This window comes from Rhamphochromis longiceps, linkage group LG2 (genome assembly GCF_057381845.1).
Source record: "Rhamphochromis longiceps isolate RC_006_pf linkage group LG2, R_longiceps_female_GT1.1, whole genome shotgun sequence".
Taxonomy (NCBI): Eukaryota; Metazoa; Chordata; class Actinopteri; order Cichliformes; family Cichlidae; genus Rhamphochromis; species Rhamphochromis longiceps.
In genome coordinates, this window is record NC_140558.1 from 19,011,253 (window position 1) to 19,019,653 (window position 8,401).

Here is an 8,401-nt window from a genome sequence, read left to right on the forward strand (position 1 = left end):
ATGTCAAAGTTGGCCTCTGTGATTTTTCCGTGTTGGAAAGACTCTTTCTTGCACTGAGGTCTACTTATTGTAAATATCTTGTACTTGTTTTTACACCTTTTCATGTCAAAGTTGGCCTCTGTGCTTTTTCAGTGTTGGAAAGACTCTTTCTTGCAATGAGGTCTGCTTATTGTAAATATCTTGTACTTGTTTGAACACCTTTTAATGTCAAAGTTGGCCTCTGTGCTTATCAGTGTTGGAAAGACTCTTTCTTGCACTGAGGTCTGCTTATTGTAAATATCTTGTACTTGTTTGAACACCTTTTAATGTCAAAGTTGGCCTCTGTGCTTATCAGTGTTAGAAAGACTCTTTCTTGCACTGAGGTCTGCTTATTGTTAATATATTGTACTTGTTTTTATACCTTTTCATGTCAAAGTTGGCCTCTGTGCTTATCAGTGTTGGAAAGACTCTTTCTTGCACTGAGGTCTGCTTATTGTAAATATCTTGTACTTGTTTGAACACCTTTTAATGTCAAAGTTGGCCTCTGTGCTTTTCAGTGTTGGAAAGACTCTTTCTTGCACTGAGGTCTGCTTATTGTAAATATCTTGTACTTGTTTGAACACCTTTTAATGTCAAAGTTGGCCTCTGTGATTTTTCCGTGTTGGAAAGACTCTTTCTTGCACTGAGGTCTGCTTATTGTAAATATCTTGTACTTGTTTTTACACCTTTTAATGTCAAAGTTGGCCTCTGTGCTTTTTCAGTGTTGGAAAGACTCTTTCTTGCACTGAGGTCTGCTTATTGTAAATATCTTGTACTTGTTTTTACACCTTTTAATGTCAAAGTTGGCCTCTGTGCTTTTTCCGTGTTGGAAAGACTCTTTCTTGCACTGAGGTCTGCTTATTGTAAATATCTTGTACTTGTTTGAACACCTTTTAATGTCAAAGTTGGCCTCTGTGCTTTTTCAGTGTTGGAAAGACTCTTTCTTGCACTGAGGTCTGCTTATTGTAAATATCTTGTACTTGTTTTTACACCTTTTAATGTCAAAGTTGGCCTCTGTGCTTATCAGTGTTGGAAAGACTCTTTCTTGCACTGAGGTCTGCTTATTGTGAATATCTTGTACTTGTTTTTACACCTTTTCATGTCAAAGTTGGCCTCTGTGCTTTTTCCGTGTTGGAAAGACTCTTTCTTGCACTGAGGCCTGCTTATTGTAAATATCTTGTACTTGTTTGAAGACCTTTTAATGTTAAAGTTGGCCTCTTTGCTTTTTCCGTGTTGGAAAGACTCTTTCTTGCACTAAGGTCTGCTTATTGTAAATATCTTGTACTTGATTTTTACACCTTTTCATGTCAAAGTTGGCCTCTGTGCTTATCAGTGTTAGAAAGACTCTTTCTTGCACTGAGGGCTGCTTATTGTAAATATCTTGTACTTGTTTGAACACCTTTTAATGTCAAAGTTGGCCTCTGTGCTTTTTCAGTGTTGGAAAGACTCTTTCTTGCACTGAGGTCTGCTTATTGTAAATATCTTGTACTTGATTTTTACACCTTTTCATGTCAAAGTTGGCCTCTGTGCTTTTTCAGTGTTGGAAAGACTCTTTCTTGCACTGAGGTCTGCTTATTGTAAATATCTTGTACTTGTTTGAACACCTTTTCATGTCAAAGTTGGCCTCTGTGCTTGTCAGTGGTGGAAAGACACGTTTTTGCACTGAGGTCTGCTTATTGTAAATATCTTGTACTTGTTTGAACACCTTTTAATGTCAAAGTTGGCCTCTGTGCTTATCAGTGTTAGAAAGACTCTTTCTTGCACTGAGGTCTGCTTATTGTTAATATATTGTACTTGTTTTTATACCTTTTAATGTCAAAGTTGGCCTCTGTGCTTTTTCCGTGTTGGAAAGACTCTTTCTTGCACTGAGGTCTGCTTATTGTAAATATCTTGTACTTGTTTGAACACCTTTTAATGTCAAAGTTGGCCTCTGTGCTTTTTCAGTGTTGGAAAGACTCTTTCTTGCACTGAGGTCTGCTTATTGTAAATATCTTGTACTTGTTTTTACACCTTTTAATGTCAAAGTTGGCCTCTGTGCTTATCAGTGTTGGAAAGACTCTTTCTTGCACTGAGGTCTGCTTATTGTGAATATCTTGTACTTGTTTTTACACCTTTTCATGTCAAAGTTGGCCTCTGTGCTTTTTCCGTGTTGGAAAGACTCTTTCTTGCACTGAGGCCTGCTTATTGTAAATATCTTGTACTTGTTTGAAGACCTTTTAATGTTAAAGTTGGCCTCTTTGCTTTTTCCGTGTTGGAAAGACTCTTTCTTGCACTAAGGTCTGCTTATTGTAAATATCTTGTACTTGATTTTTACACCTTTTCATGTCAAAGTTGGCCTCTGTGCTTATCAGTGTTAGAAAGACTCTTTCTTGCACTGAGGGCTGCTTATTGTAAATATCTTGTACTTGTTTGAACACCTTTTAATGTCAAAGTTGGCCTCTGTGCTTTTTCAGTGTTGGAAAGACTCTTTCTTGCACTGAGGTCTGCTTATTGTAAATATCTTGTACTTGATTTTTACACCTTTTCATGTCAAAGTTGGCCTCTGTGCTTTTTCAGTGTTGGAAAGACTCTTTCTTGCACTGAGGTCTGCTTATTGTAAATATCTTGTACTTGTTTGAACACCTTTTCATGTCAAAGTTGGCCTCTGTGCTTGTCAGTGGTGGAAAGACACGTTTTTGCACTGAGGTCTGCTTATTGTAAATATCTTGTACTTGTTTGAACACCTTTTAATGTCAAAGTTGGCCTCTGTGCTTATCAGTGTTAGAAAGACTCTTTCTTGCACTGAGGTCTGCTTATTGTTAATATATTGTACTTGTTTTTATACCTTTTAATGTCAAAGTTGGCCTCTGTGCTTTTTCCGTGTTGGAAAGACTCTTTCTTGCACTGAGGTCTGCTTATTGTTAATATATTGTACTTGTTTTTATACCTTTTAATGTCAAAGTTGGCCTCTGTGCTTTTTCCGTGTTGGAAAGACTCTTTCTTGCACTGAGGTCTGCTTATTGTAAATATCTTGTACTTGTTTTTACACCTTTTCATGTCAAAGTTGGCCTCTGTGCTTTTTCAGTGTTGGAAAGACTCTTTCTTGCGCTGAGGTCTACTTATTGTAAATATCTTGTACTTGTTTTTACACCTTTTCATGTCAAAGTTGGCCTCTGTGCTTATCAGTGTTGGAAAGACTCTTTCTTGCACTGAGGTCTGCTTATTGTAAATATCTTGTACTTGTTTTTACACCTTTTCATGTCAAAGTTGGCCTCTGTGATTTTTCCGTGTTGGAAAGACTCTTTCTTGCACTGAGGTCTGCTTATTGTAAATATCTTGTACTTGTTTGAACACCTTTTAATGTCAAAGTTGGCCTTTGTGCTTATCAGTGTTGGAAAGACTCTTTCTTGCACTGAGGTCTGCTTATTGTAAATATCTTGTACTTGTTTTTGCACCTTTTCATGTCAAAGTTGGCCTCTGTGCTTTTTCAGTGTTGGAAAGACTCTTTCTTGCACTGAGGTCTGCTTATTGTAAATATCTTGTACTTGTTTTTACAACTTTTAATGTCAAAGTTAGCCTCTGTGCTTATTCAGTGTTGGAAAGCCTCTTTCTTGCGCTGAGGTCTGCTTATTGTAAATATCTTGTACTTGTTTTTACACCTTTTAATGTCAAAGTTGGCCTCTGTGATTTTTCCGTATTGGAAAGACTCTTTCTTGCACTGAGGTCTGCTTATTGTTAATATCTTGTATTTGTTTGAACACCTTTTAATGTCAAAGTTGGCCTCTGTGCTTATCAGTGTTGGAAAGACTCTTTCTTGCACTGAGGTCTGCTTATTGTAAATATCTTGTACTTGTTTTTACACCTTTTCATGTCAAAGTTGGCCTCTGTGATTTTTCCGTGTTGGAAAGACTCTTTCTTGCACTGAGGTCTGCTTATTGTAAATATCTTGTACTTGTTTGAACACCTTTTCATGTCAAAGTTGGCCTCTGTGCTCATCAGTGTTGGAAAGACTCTTTCTTGCACTGAGGTCTGCTTATTGTAAATATCTTGTACTTGTTTTTACACCTTTTAATGTCAAAGTTGGCCTCTGTGCTCATCAGTGTTGGAAAGACTCTTTCTTGCACTGAGGTCTGCTTATTGTAAATATCTTGTACTTGTTTTTACACCTTTTCATGTCAAAGTTGGCCTTTGTGCTTATCAGTGTTGGAAAGACTCTTTCTTGCACTGAGGTCTGCTTATTGTTAATATCTTGTATTTGTTTGAACACCTTTTAATGTCAAAGTTGGCCTTTGTGCTTATCAGTGTTGGAAAGACTCTTTCTTGCACTGAGGTCTGCTTATTGTAAATATCTTGTACTTGTTTTTGCACCTTTTCATGTCAAAGTTGGCCTCTGTGATTTTTCCGTGTTGGAAAGACTCTTTCTTGCACTGAGGTCTACTTATTGTAAATATCTTGTACTTGTTTTTACACCTTTTCATGTCAAAGTTGGCCTCTGTGCTTTTTCAGTGTTGGAAAGACTCTTTCTTGCACTGAGGTCTGCTTATTGTTAATATCTTGTACTTGTTTTTACACCTTTTCATGTCAAAGTTGGCCTCTGTGATTTTTCCGTATTGGAAAGACTCTTTCTTGCACTGAGGTCTGCTTATTGTTAATATCTTGTATTTGTTTGAACACCTTTTAATGTCAAAGTTGGCCTCTGTGCTTATCAGTGTTAGAAAGACTCTTTCTTGCACTGAGGTCTGCTTATTGTAAATATCTTGTACTTGTTTTTACACCTTTTCATGTCAAAGTTGGCCTCTGTGATTTTTCCGTGTTGGAAAGACTCTTTCTTGCACTGAGGTCTGCTTATTGTAAATATCTTGTACTTGTTTGAACACCTTTTCATGTCAAAGTTGGCCTCTGTGCTCATCAGTGTTGGAAAGACTCTTTCTTGCACTGAGGTCTGCTTATTGTAAATATCTTGTACTTGTTTTTACACCTTTTAATGTCAAAGTTGGCCTCTGTGCTTATCAGTGTTAGAAAGACTCTTTCTTGCACTGAGGTCTGCTTATTGTTAATATATTGTACTTGTTTTTATACCTTTTCATGTCAAAGTTGGCCTCTGTGCTTATCAGTGTTGGAAAGGCTCTTTCTTGCACTGAGGTCTGCTTATTGTTAATATCTTGTATTTGTTTGAACACCTTTTAATGTCAAAGTTGGCCTTTGTGCTTATCAGTGTTGGAAAGACTCTTTCTTGCACTGAGGTCTGCTTATTGTAAATATCTTGTACTTGTTTTTACACCTTTTAATGTCAAAGTTGGCCTCTGTGCTTATCAGTGTTAGAAAGACTCTTTCTTGCACTGAGGTCTGCTTATTGTTAATATATTGTACTTGTTTTTATACCTTTTAATGTCAAAGTTGGCCTCTGTGCTTTTTCCGTGTTGGAAAGACTCTTTCTTGCACTGAGGTCTGCTTATTGTAAATATCTTGTACTTGTTTTTACACCTTTTAATGTCAAAGTTGGCCTCTGTGCTTGTCAGTGTTGGAAAGACACGTTTTTGCACTGAGGTCTGCTTATGGTAAATATCTTGTACTTGATTTTACACCTTTTAATGTCAAAGTTGGCCTCTGTGCTTTTTCAGTGTTGGAAAGACTCTTTCTTGCACCGAGGTCTGCTTATTGTAAATATCTTGTACTTGTTTTTACACCTTTTCATGTCAAAGTTGGCCTCTGTGCTTATCAGTGTTGGAAAGACTCTTTCTTGCACTGAGGTCTGCTTATTGTAAATATCTTGTACTTGTTTGAACACCTTTTAATGTCAAAGTTGGCCTCTGTGCTTATCAGTGTTGGAAAGACTCTTTCTTGCACCGAGGTCTGCTTATTGTAAATATCTTGTACTTGTTTTTACACCTTTTCATGTCAAAGTTGGCCTCTGTGCTTATCAGTGTTGGAAAGACTCTTTCTTGCACTGAGGTCTGCTTATTGTTAATATATTGTACTTGTTTTTATACCTTTTAATGTCAAAGTTGGCCTCTGTGCTTTTTCCGTGTTGGAAAGACTCTTTCTTGCACTGAGGTCTGCTTATTGTAAATATCTTGTACTTGTTTTTACACCTTTTCATGTCAAAGTTGGCCTCTGTGCTTAGCAGTGTTGGAAAGACTCTTTCTTGCACTGAGGTCTGCTTATTGTAAATATCTTGTACTTGACTTTACACCTTTTAATGTCAAAGTTGGCCTCTGTGCTTCTGCAGTGTTAGAAAGACTCTTTCTTGCACTGAGGTCTGCTTATTGTAAATATCTTGTACTTGTTTGAACACCTTTTAATGTCAAAGTTGGCCTCTGCGCTTCCTCAGTGTTAGAAAGACTCTTTCTTGCACTGAGGTCTGCTTATTGTAAATATCTTGTACTTGTTTGAACACCTTTTCATGTCAAAGTTGGCCTCTGTGCTTGTCAGTGTTGGAAAGACACGTTTTTGCACTGAGGTCTGCTTATTGTAAATATCTTGTACTTGATTTTACACCTTTTAATGTCAAAGTTGGCCTCTGTGCTTCTGCAGTGTTAGAAAGACTCTTTCTTGCACTGAGGTCTGCTTATTGTAAATATCTTGTACTTGTTTGAACACCTTTTCATGTCAAAGTTGGCCTCTGTGCTTCTGCAGTGTTAGAAAGACTCTTTCTTGCACTGAGGTCTGCTTATTGTAAATATCTTGTACTTGTTTGAACACCTTTTCATGTCAAAGTTGGCCTCTGTGCTTGTCAGTGTTGGAAAGACACGTTTTTGCACTGAGGTCTGCTTATTGTAAATATCTTGTACTTGATTTTACACCTTTTAATGTCAAAGTTGGCCTCTGTGCTTTTTCAGTGTTGGAAAGACTCTTTCTTGCACCGAGGTCTGCTTATTGTAAATATCTTGTACTTGATTTTACACCTTTTAATGTCAAAGTTGGCCTCTGAGCTTATCAGTGTTGGAAAGACTCTTTCTTGCACTGAGGTCTGCTTATTGTAAATATCTTGTACTTGTTTTTACACCTTTTCATGTCAAAGTTGGCCTCTGTGCTTCTGCAGTGTTAGAAAGACTCTTTCTTGCACTGAGGTCTGCTTATTGTAAATATCTTGTACTTGTTTGAACACCTTTTAATGTCAAAGTTGGCCTCTGTGCTTTTTCAGTGTTGGAAAGACTCTTTCTTGCACTGAGGTCTGCTTATTGTAAATATCTTGTACTTGTTTTTACAACTTTTAATGTCAAAGTTAGCCTCTGTGCTTATTCAGTGTTGGAAAGCCTCTTTCTTGCGCTGAGGTCTGCTTATTGTAAATATCTTGTACTTGTTTTTACACCTTTTAATGTCAAAGTTGGCCTCTGTGATTTTTCCGTATTGGAAAGACTCTTTCTTGCACTGAGGTCTGCTTATTGTTAATATCTTGTATTTGTTTGAACACCTTTTAATGTCAAAGTTGGCCTCTGTGCTTATCAGTGTTGGAAAGACTCTTTCTTGCACTGAGGTCTGCTTATTGTAAATATCTTGTACTTGTTTTTACACCTTTTCATGTCAAAGTTGGCCTCTGTGATTTTTCCGTGTTGGAAAGACTCTTTCTTGCACTGAGGTCTGCTTATTGTAAATATCTTGTACTTGTTTGAACACCTTTTCATGTCAAAGTTGGCCTCTGTGCTCATCAGTGTTGGAAAGACTCTTTCTTGCACTGAGGTCTGCTTATTGTAAATATCTTGTACTTGTTTTTACACCTTTTAATGTCAAAGTTGGCCTCTGTGCTCATCAGTGTTGGAAAGACTCTTTCTTGCACTGAGGTCTGCTTATTGTAAATATCTTGTACTTGTTTTTACACCTTTTCATGTCAAAGTTGGCCTTTGTGCTTATCAGTGTTGGAAAGACTCTTTCTTGCACTGAGGTCTGCTTATTGTTAATATCTTGTATTTGTTTGAACACCTTTTAATGTCAAAGTTGGCCTTTGTGCTTATCAGTGTTGGAAAGACTCTTTCTTGCACTGAGGTCTGCTTATTGTAAATATCTTGTACTTGTTTTTGCACCTTTTAATGTCAAAGTTAGCCTCTGTGCTTATTCAGTGTTGGAAAGCCTCTTTCTTGCAATGAGGTCTGCTTATTGTTAATATCTTGTACTTGTTTTTACACCTTTTCATGTCAAAGTTGGCCTCTGTGATTTTTCCGTGTTGGAAAGACTCTTTCTTGCACTGAGGTCTACTTATTGTAAATATCTTGTACTTGTTTTTACACCTTTTCATGTCAAAGTTGGCCTCTGTGCTTATTCAGTGTTGGAAAGCCTCTTTCTTGCAATGAGGTCTGCTTATTGTTAATATCTTGTACTTGTTTTTACACCTTTTCATGTCAAAGTTGGCCTCTGTGCTTTTTCAGTGTTGGAAAGACTCTTTCTTGCAATGAGGTCTGCTTATTGT